At 39.3% G+C, this 10,096-nt stretch overlaps 1 pseudogene; it reads right to left on the bottom strand.

Annotated features, from left to right (window-relative positions):
* Nucleotides 1-7,793: 7,793 nt before the first annotated feature.
* LOC123632204 lies at nt 7,794-8,844 on the bottom strand (annotated as a pseudogene).
* Between the last annotated feature and the right edge of the window lie 1,252 nt (nt 8,845-10,096).

The raw sequence follows: 10,096 nt of genomic DNA, 5'->3' as shown, positions 1-10,096 counted from the left end.
GTTTCAGAATAGATTTTTGAGCTCTAGACAATAAAATGCTTATTTCTAAGAATGTTTCCCATCATATTTTTCTATTCTGACATCTCAAATCCAATGCTCTTGCAGAAACACAGCAAAATTTGACTAGTATTGAAAAAAATGGTACTTAACAGAATTTTGCTTTATTTCAAAGGCATTTTCTATTTGAGGACTCTTAGTTGCTTCAGCAATGTAACATCCAAAAATAATAGTCCATAAGAGTAAGTGGAATGATGCAAGGAGAAATATAAATTGTCTATTTCCGTGAGTTTAATTCATACTGAGAAAACATCCAAACTTTTCTAAATTGTTCACCTTGGGAGAAGAAAGAGACTGGGGTCCCCGAGAGATACTAATGAAGAGTCGCAGCCTCCCTGCCCTGGCTGGCTGTTTCTATTCAGTGTGGGTCATTTTATTTGCAGAAGTAACTCTTGCTGCCAACTGCTGCCCTTCAGAGAGGCTGTAGCTGAGGGAAACAACGTGTGAGCTTTGCTTTCACACCTTCTGCACACAGAGACTTAGTGGCAGCTGTTAGGTGTAATATGACACTGGCTGTGACCATCTTTCTTCATCTCAGTAGTATCTTAGGCCCTAAAAACCTTGCAGCAAGAGAGCTGTTCAGCAGCTGTCATGTGTGCTCTTATATATGAAGTAGGGTTAACCTGTGCAGAGTTCCTACCTTGTTATGGGGTCTTCATTTCATCTTACACCTCAGGCGTGAGTGGCTTCCTGTCACCCACACTTAGCATGCTTTATGAGTATTATTGTTTCCAAAATAAGAGAAGAAGTTTTACCCAGTTTTACAGTTTTTACCCAGTTTGACAATTTTTGCAATGACCAAAAAGAATGCAGACCTGTCACCAATCTACCTAGTGATGTGCATGCCTTAGCTTCTTTTGGAAGAACACACAATAATAGCATCAGTTCTGGAACCCAATTCTCCATATGCATTTCTTCATCTTGTACTTGAGGTTTTTACATTTTCAGGTCTTTGTAAAATGATGTATATTAGAGAATATTTATTCAAATGAATGGATGGATTCATGAAGATGGATTCAAAACACACTAAAATGTGGTCAATGCCATTATTAATTTATGATTGAGAAATGATGATGACAAGGAAAGAAAGTGAGAGTGTTGAGATTGAATAACAGACAGAACATCTGTTTCCTCTGACACCTTGTGGAGTTAAGAGAGAGCATACTTCTGGAGTGGACTTTTCTTGTACTCAGAATAATTTTTGCATTATGGTAATAACCTCTGCCTCAACCCCTTTCTCTTTTACCTTAATTTTTTGTTATTAAGAGAAGGATATGGTATATTTTCACAGAGAAAAGGGAAGATCTGCCAACACATGAGTACCTCTCATCTCCACTACAAAGAACACTGAGGGAAACCCTCAATGGTCATTTCCTAACTGTTGCTAGATCCATGGGATATGATGGGAAGGGAGACAATTCCAATTTGGGATACACATGGTTTACTGTCAAAAGAGCTTGAAATCAAATGAAGACTTTCCATCTGCTGCACAATGCTTCTCATTTCTGTGTGGGCATGTTTTTCCACCCCTTCACTTTGGTGTCACACTCTAGGGACTGCTGTGGTCATTATCACCATCATCATCATTGTGGGACATGCTAGACTTCACAGATCCCTTGATCTTTATACCTTGTCCCCAAGGGAGGATATGGTTTTCCTCCTTTTCTGTCACTGGCCAGTTTTCCTCCTGGTGTAATAAATAAGGTCATGAGGCTGGTCAGCAGCTGCTCTCCCTCTATTTGTTACAACTAGTTGGGCTCTTTCTTCTGCCCCATTTGGCTCAAGACCTTCATTCACCCCTCACTTCCTCTCTTATCCTAGTTCACTGCTTCAAATTCTCTTCACTAATATTGAGATTCCCCCAAATCCTAGAGTTGTGTGTTTTGTTTTTTTTTTAATTTTCCCTAGCTCAAAGCTTAGGGAAAAATAAGTGATTTTTAAAATAAAATTTGCTAAAGATAATGATAATAGAAGCATTTTTCAGAAAAATAAAAAAATTTTGGAGCCACATTCCTTTTTATCACATGTCATCCATTTTCAAGTGATTTTTAAAACAAACCATAAGGCCTAAATTTTTAAGGCAATTAGCCAATTAATTATACCTTTCATCTGGAAATAGGAATATTTAATTTGATTACCAGATGTTCCCATGTAGATCAGCTGAATGATCACTTACAATGGGGAATTATAAAATTACTAATTCATTGATTTGTATTATCATTCAGATATAGCCCTAAAGAGTTCTTCTTAGTTAACAGAACTGTGATAGCTTATAGCCTTTTATGCATTTATAAATTACCTAATAATTATTAGAGGAAACACTTTTCTCCTTATTTAAGGTAGGAATAGAATGTTAATCAACTAAGATTATTTAACCCTCTTGAACACCCTCATAGCTTATTTATTTTAAGTTTAACTTAAATATGGTCAACAAGAGAATATACACCAGAATCTCTATTTGCAGGGAAACTGATATTCTGAAAGAGGCAGGTACTTGACATTCTCTGCAGCCTGTTTCTCTTGCTCTCTCAGAGGCAGTCTCCTCATGGCTGCTTTTTCGTGTCATCTAGGACTCAGCTCAGACATTACATGCTCAGAGATGCCTTCCCCCTGCACCCATCTAGAAAAGTCCCAGGCTCCCCTGCTCTCAAATGCTCCTTGGAATCATTCTGATTCATTTTCTTCATGATCCAAATTGCTTTCTGGATGTATATTGCTTATTGTTATTTATGAACTGGTTCCCCTCACTATAGCATAAGCACCACTTACTGATCTATTTTTGTCACCACTGTGTCCTTAGTGCCTACTACAGAATCTGACTTCCAGGAGGTGCTCAGTGAAGAAGTATTGAAGGAATATGTGGAACATTCTAAGTTGCTGTTGCTGTCAGTCAAGGTCACAGAGAAAAGACACATAGTTGGTACAAAATTAGAGGAGATAGGGTATCTCCCAAGCAAATAACACTGGAAAATTCTTTACAAGCCATGCTATTTTGTACCATAAGAGCAAAAAACTTCAGCTCCCGTATCTATAATCACCGCTTAAAAAAAAAGGAGAACTTTAAAAATTTTTATGCCTGAAAATACAGGGAGAGAAATCATTTAAAAAATAAAACCAATAGTTGCTTTCTCAATGGTCCTATCCTCTTTTTGGAACAGCATATGGATGTGAGGAGCAGGGGATTAGCAACTGGGGAGAGAGAACAAGCACTGAACTGCACTTGCTCCACATACAGCGGAAGTAGGAGGAGCCTGGGGTCCAATCTGAAGGAGACCTAGAAATCAGAGAAAGTGAGTGAGAGAATATAGTACCTGGTTTTTAATTCTTCCATTAACAGGTTTTCGTATCAAGTCTGATGCTGAAGGCAAGAGTAGGCTGTCCAGGAGATTGCATGTAGAATGAGACAAAGACCAAGTTCATTACGAGGGAATGAATTCATTACAAGGTTCCTGGACTCAGAACCAAACAAGAAATAAAGGTGATCAGCAAGGTTACTTTCAAATCAGCTTTATTCCCCTCCATACCCCTCGCAGTTTGTCGGACAAGGTAGAATCTATCTTCTCAGAGAGAATAACTCTCTCTATTCTAGTCAAGAAATACAGGAGTAGGTTAAAAAAACAACCACACTCTTTAATAGAGAAATGAGAAATGGCTGTATCATACTTGACTATAAAATTCAAAACATCAGTATATGGTAAGCAGATCTGCAACAGACTTGGTCCTCATACTCCTAGGGTGCCCATTCTAAAGGACAGTGAGAACAAGGACCCAAGAAACTCACAAATTAGTGCTCCTAATTACAGATCTCATAAACATCTCTGTAGGAATACTGTTTTTGGTGAGGGAAAAAGATATGGGTTGGGGGAGGCATCTCATTTCTTTCTGCTTTTCTCTTTTTCTGGTACTTCACATTATAGGCTGGATTCATTTAAGTAAAGCAAATGGGAATATAGAGTACTGTGGTTGAAATGTTAGGGCTGCCCAAGGAATCATGGTATTTGGTTTCTGATTCTAAGAGATAATCAGTGGGGCTTGGTTTTTTGTCTTTATAACTATCCTGCATCAGAAGGTACAGGCTCATGAAAAGTCTTCGCATTTTAGATATCACTCTGGAAGAGGTAAAGCTATGGAGGTAATAGAAAGATCAATGGTGGCCAGGGGGTAGGGGGCAGTGTGAAATAAGTGGAGCACAGAGGAATTTTAGGGAGGTGAAACTATTCTGTATGCAGCTATAATGGTGGATACATGTCATTACACATTTGTCCAAACCCACAGAATGCACACCAAGAGTGAACCCTAATGTAAACTATGGAGCTGGGTAATCATGATGTGTCAGTGTAGGTTCACTGATTGTTAACAAATGTATCATTACCCTGGTGGGTGATGTTGGTAAGGGAGAGGTTATGCACGTGTGGAGGCAGGAAGTATGTGGGAAATCTCTGTACCTTCTTCTTTCTTAATTTTGCTGTGAATCCAAAACCACTCCAGTAAAATAAAACCTTTTTAAAAAATCTATTGAAGTACTATGGTTATGTAGAATTTTTCCATGGAGGAAGCAGGGTGAGGGGTACATAGGACCTCCCTGTATTATTTTAGCAACTTGTGAGTCCATAGATATTTCAAAATAAGAGTTTAAAGACCCTAGACATGTCTTCTGAGACAGAGACTCCATAAGAATAAATTTCTTTGGATTCCAAGCAGATATAATAAATTTCTGCAATTTTAACAACTATCACATGTACTAGTTTGGATTAAATGTAGTAGAGAAACCCTTGCCTCAGGTGCCTATTAAGAGACTTTTACACTAGCTGGCAGTATTGGCATGCTAAGCTGTGGTGGAGGAGCGTGGCATCCCAAGTATTCTGTCTAGATGGTGGATATGTGATAGAGATTTTCACTGTTTTATTTCACCAACATGAGATTGCCACTTAGCCTTCATAAAGATTTTAATGAAAAAAATTAAGACATAATCAAATAGTCTGCAAACAAACCAGCAAACTAGTTGGATGTAGGTAGGTCAACGACGTTAGCCTCACATAAGACAGACAAATAAATAGAATTATTTCTAAACTCCCATGAGACACTGATTGAACAGGAAAATGGAACCAAATAATTCATCTATAAAAGTATTCACCTACCTGCTTTAGCTTCTAAATTATTCCCAAATTTTGTTCTTCAGACTCAACTTTTTAAAACAAAAGACCAGATTTTTAAAATGTAAAAATCCAAAGCAAACACATAATTTTTAGTTGCTTCAATTAAAAGTGAGAGTGAAACAACATAGATTATGCAATTAGGTTTCAACCTGAACAACATGAGAGAGGTTTCTTTTTATAAGCTGGGGAAGAAAGTAAGAAAATTTTCAAGAAATTAATTATACTTATTTTTGACATATTTTTCTTCAGAAAATTTCTGCTACAATTTTCTTTGTAGAGCTCATTTTCTTTCTAGAAACTCTTGCACATCATATTTTCAACAGATATTTGTCTTTCTTGAGGAATGATCAAAAGCAAACAAATAAAAAAACAAGTCATTAAATAAATACCTAGCTGTAGATAAACACCTCATAAAAATGATAAATACACCAGATATCAAAATAGTTTAGTGGATAAATGTATTTAATAAAACATGTGAATTTATCCATAGAATAAAATGGAGTGGTAGAAGACTAAATATTCCCACCAGGTAAATAATACATGTGAAGTTGGAGATAATGCAAACAAACTCTAAATATGCATAAAACATAACCAACTAAATACATATTTACTTAAGAGGTCCCATAGAAATTTACACTAGATGATTACTAATATTCATATAATATTAGTATGGAACATATTAAAGGGCATTTGGTCACACATACCAAACATGCAAAGACTATGAATGACTATCATATATCAGCTAATGTTAGTTTTTCACAATGGTATGTGAGACCCCAAGAGAGGTAATTAGACATTGTGGTAGGAGGAGGTGACTGGAGCATTATCTTACAAAGGAACTGATATTTGTGGCAATATGATAAAATTATGAGCACATTTGTGCTCAGAGCCAAATAATTGGAACTTAAGCAACTGATTAAAAAATTATTTGAGGTAAGGTCAAAAGAATGATAATACAAATATAACATTACCTTCCTTAAAGGAAACTTGCTTTTCTTTATTTCAAATGCCACATATATAATTAATTTAAAATTCATTCATTTATTCCTTGAACAGCAGTGAGCAAAATGATGAAAACCCCTGAGCTTATCAGGACAATAAACAGCAAGACATATGATATGTATGATATATCAGATGGGGAAAATGAGGCAGGAGAGAAAGTAGAAAATCAAAACAAGGCATCCAGGAAGTTGACATTTGGAAGACAAATAAAGAAAGGAGTAAGCTGTGTAGAGAGCTGGGGGAGCAATGGGGACAGCAAGTTCAAAGGTGGGAAGATGCCTGCCATGCTTCTGGAAAGGCAAGCAGGCCACTGGTGCCGTGGTAGAAGGGCAGGGGTGGGAGAGGCAAAGGGAGGCCGTGTGGTCTGGTGATCTGCAGCATATCATGGAGTACTACTCAGCTATAAGAAACAATGGTGACATACCACCTCTTATATTATCCTGGATAGAGCTGCAACCCATTCTACTAAGCATAGTATCCCAAGAATGGAAAAATAAGCACCACATGTACGCACCATCAAATTGGTTTCACTGATCATCACCTAAGTGCACATATAGGAATAACATTAATCAGGTGTCGGGCAGATGGGGGGGAAGGGTGGGTGTATACATACATAATGAGTGCGATACACCGTCTGGGGGATGGGCACGCTTGAAGCTCTGACTTGGGAGGCGGGAGGGCGAGCAAGGGCAACATATGTAACCTAAACTTTTATACCCTCATAATATGCTGAAATAGAATTAAACAAATAAAAATAATGACTTCACCTTTCATTCTGGGATGGAGCATGTGCTATCATGAAACGTAGCAGGTGGCGGGGGTGGGGCAAGTTGGCTGGAAGGAAGGGTTGGTGTGAGGGCAGCAGAGAACACAGCTGGTTACTCTGCTTTTCTGCTGTTTGAAAGCTTGAACAGAATTATTCTTATTGATTGTCCACAAGCCTGCTTTCACGGGAATGAGTGAGAAAATAAAGCAGGGGTCCAGTCACGAGACCCGAATTCTCTTCCCAGCCAGGACACTGATGTTCCTCTCCTCCCTCCCTGCACCCCCAGGATCTGGGGCCTCCTCCTTTACCTTTATATAGGAGAACACTGGGTGAGGGTGGACTTAATCTTATTTTATTTTTTAATTAATTAACTTTTAAACTGACAACTAAAAATGGTATGTATTTATTGTGTACATGTTGTTTTGAAATACATATACATTGTAGAATGGCTAAATTGAGCTAATTCACATATGCATTACCTCACACAATTATCTTTTTTTGTGGTAAGAACACTTAAAATCTACTTTCTTAGCAATTTTTTGATATATCAATGTAATAAATGCTGTTTATGACTTCTTTAAATTTACATAGTATTACAACACATTAATACCCTGTGAACTGTGAGAAACCAAATACATTTACAGTAGTATAATTTGGTCACCAAAATGGAGAGGGGAACCTTTACAACTGTAAGAATGCACAAACGTTCTTGTGAAGGTAATACTGACCCAGACAACCATTTAATATCTGCCTCTCAAGTGCCTCCCAACTCTGGAATGCCCACTGGGAAACATGTCGGTGCACGGTATTTCCTAAATTTTCACACTTGCTTCAGTTTCAGATTCATCTGGTGAACGGAGAGTAGGAAGTTGGTGGTAGACAAAGTGCCTTCCTTCCCTGACTGACCCAGATTTGAAGCAATCACAGCCACTGCCAGGCTGGCTGTAGCCTTTGCCTCACCTCTTAGGTGGCCAGCTGAGGACTGACTTCAATGAGATCCAGTGCTCGCAGCAACCCTGTATGATGGATTTCCTCAGTAACTTGCATGCCTTCTCTGGAAGTCAGTCCCCCTACAACGGGGGTTCCTGTGGCTAGAGCCACTGCAGGGTCAAACGCATCAAAACTCAGATGGATTGGCTTTTGTCTTTTGCCAATCAGCAGATCAAATGTCTTTTCCACGACCTCCTGGATACCAAGCCAGTCAATGTCTCTCATGAAAAAATACTGGATATCATCACAGTTCCTTAAAAGAAAATGTTCAGGAGGGTCCGCATCTCTTACACCAATATGCACCATACTTGGAGAAGAGAGACAAGGTTTGATCCAGGAAGATCCTGGGAGTTGTGGTGCCTTGTTCTGCAGTTCTCTGAAGAGAAATGAAACCAGCTGTGGGTAGAGATTTTCAGACAAAGTGGTAAAGGGTGTGTTCATGTCAGCATGGGCATAACCAGATGACACAAAGGTCTGGGCAGTGCCAGGTGTGGCCACTAATGGTACCAATTGCTGGGTTGTGGTTGTCGCCCACCGGACGTAGCTGTAGCCAGTCCACTAACCAGCTCAGCCAGTTCCTGGTTGGAGAGGCCCACAGAGGGTGGATTCACTATCAGATTGTTATGGAGATCATCTTTGGGGACTGGAGTAAAACTCAAATCTCCCAAGCCTTTTAGGTGGCAGCCCAAACTGAAGAGCCTTTTCATCAAGCCAGATTCTCTTATGGCAGTTGGACCATATCCCACTCCCTTTCTTTTGTTCTGTCCCTGTGAGAAATGGGGCTTCTGTCACAGCCACAGAGTGGACAGATTTCTTCAGCACAGAATGCGCTTCCATCCGGAGGAGACGTGAGAGGCTGCTCCTTAGAGACATGATCATCCGGCAGAATTGCCCAGGCAGAGGCTGCTCGCTACTGCTTGAAGCCTCCAGTCTCTTAGCAATTTTTAAGAATATAGTACATTATTAATTCTAGTCGCCATGGTTTTAAAATTCTAACTTCCCACAAACAAACATTAACAGTCAGCAAATATACCATGCATTTCAAATTTCTTCACCCACACTCACTCAGCAGATTTTATTTTGATGAAATAGAATTTTAAAACATACTCTATACTCATTAAAGTTGCCTTGCTGTGCACTTCCACTCCCTCTGCTGGTTGTGAAGACTGAAAACCCACAGTGCGCACATTGCCCTGCCGGTAGACTCAGAGAGCACCTCGAACCCTGTGGCTTTGACATCGTTTAAGCCAGAGGAGGAAGAAAGTCAAACAAGCAGTGGGCACTAATCACACGACCTGACAAAGTGAAATTTCATTGTCTGCCCTGCTCGTGATGGAGCTGTGGGATCAGTACTGCAGCCCCTCCTTGCACAGACGATGAGGATGAATTCCAAAGATCCACGGCCTTCCTCAGCTCCAGGTCAGCTTGCCACTTAGGGCAGAGTCAGGGCCAGAATTCTCATGTGCAGCTTGGAGAAATGCTCTTAGTGCTTGTCACAAATAAGAATACTTCATGGAGAGTGAGACTGTGGTTAGTGAAGAGTCAGTGTAGCTTTGGTTGTCGTACTCCTTTCTTGTGAACTGATTGCGAGTGTAAAGTAAGCTGGTGGGAAGGGGCTTGTCTCAAGTCCTTAAAAGGAAGAAAATGTTCATTTCTTCATATGACAGTAGAATAGTAAAATCCCAGCTGAAAGCCATATAGCTTACTCTCCGAATTTATTAAATGACTACTCTGATGGATTTTAAAAAATCTGGCTCCATAAAAATAAACACTGAAACTTTCCTTCAGTTTTAATGTCTTTCCCTCTATGAGACAATGAAGGAGTCATCTCCACCAACAAAGCATTTTTCCCATGTTCTTGTGTGTGCCTGGTGTCATCTGGGGTCCTGTGCCAAGTCAAATAAAAGATGTTTGTAAATAGTTTGGGAAGAAATTAACATGTGTGCTTATTGTTTAAGTAATTCAAACATTTCTTACTCCCCCACATCCAATGACTAACACCCAAATAAAAGCAGATCCATTTTACATACACCACATTTCCTGAAAAAGTCAACAAATACAAGGCATATATCTGTCAGGGTGTATGCACAGTGTTCATGGCTCTACACATCTTTGCAGGAGGCAG

The sequence above is a fragment of the Lemur catta genome, chromosome 2 (genome assembly GCF_020740605.2).
Source record: "Lemur catta isolate mLemCat1 chromosome 2, mLemCat1.pri, whole genome shotgun sequence".
NCBI classification, from domain to species: domain Eukaryota; kingdom Metazoa; phylum Chordata; class Mammalia; order Primates; family Lemuridae; genus Lemur; species Lemur catta.
The sequence above is the reverse complement of the archived record's forward strand: the minus strand, read 5'-3'. Positions and strand labels throughout refer to the sequence as shown.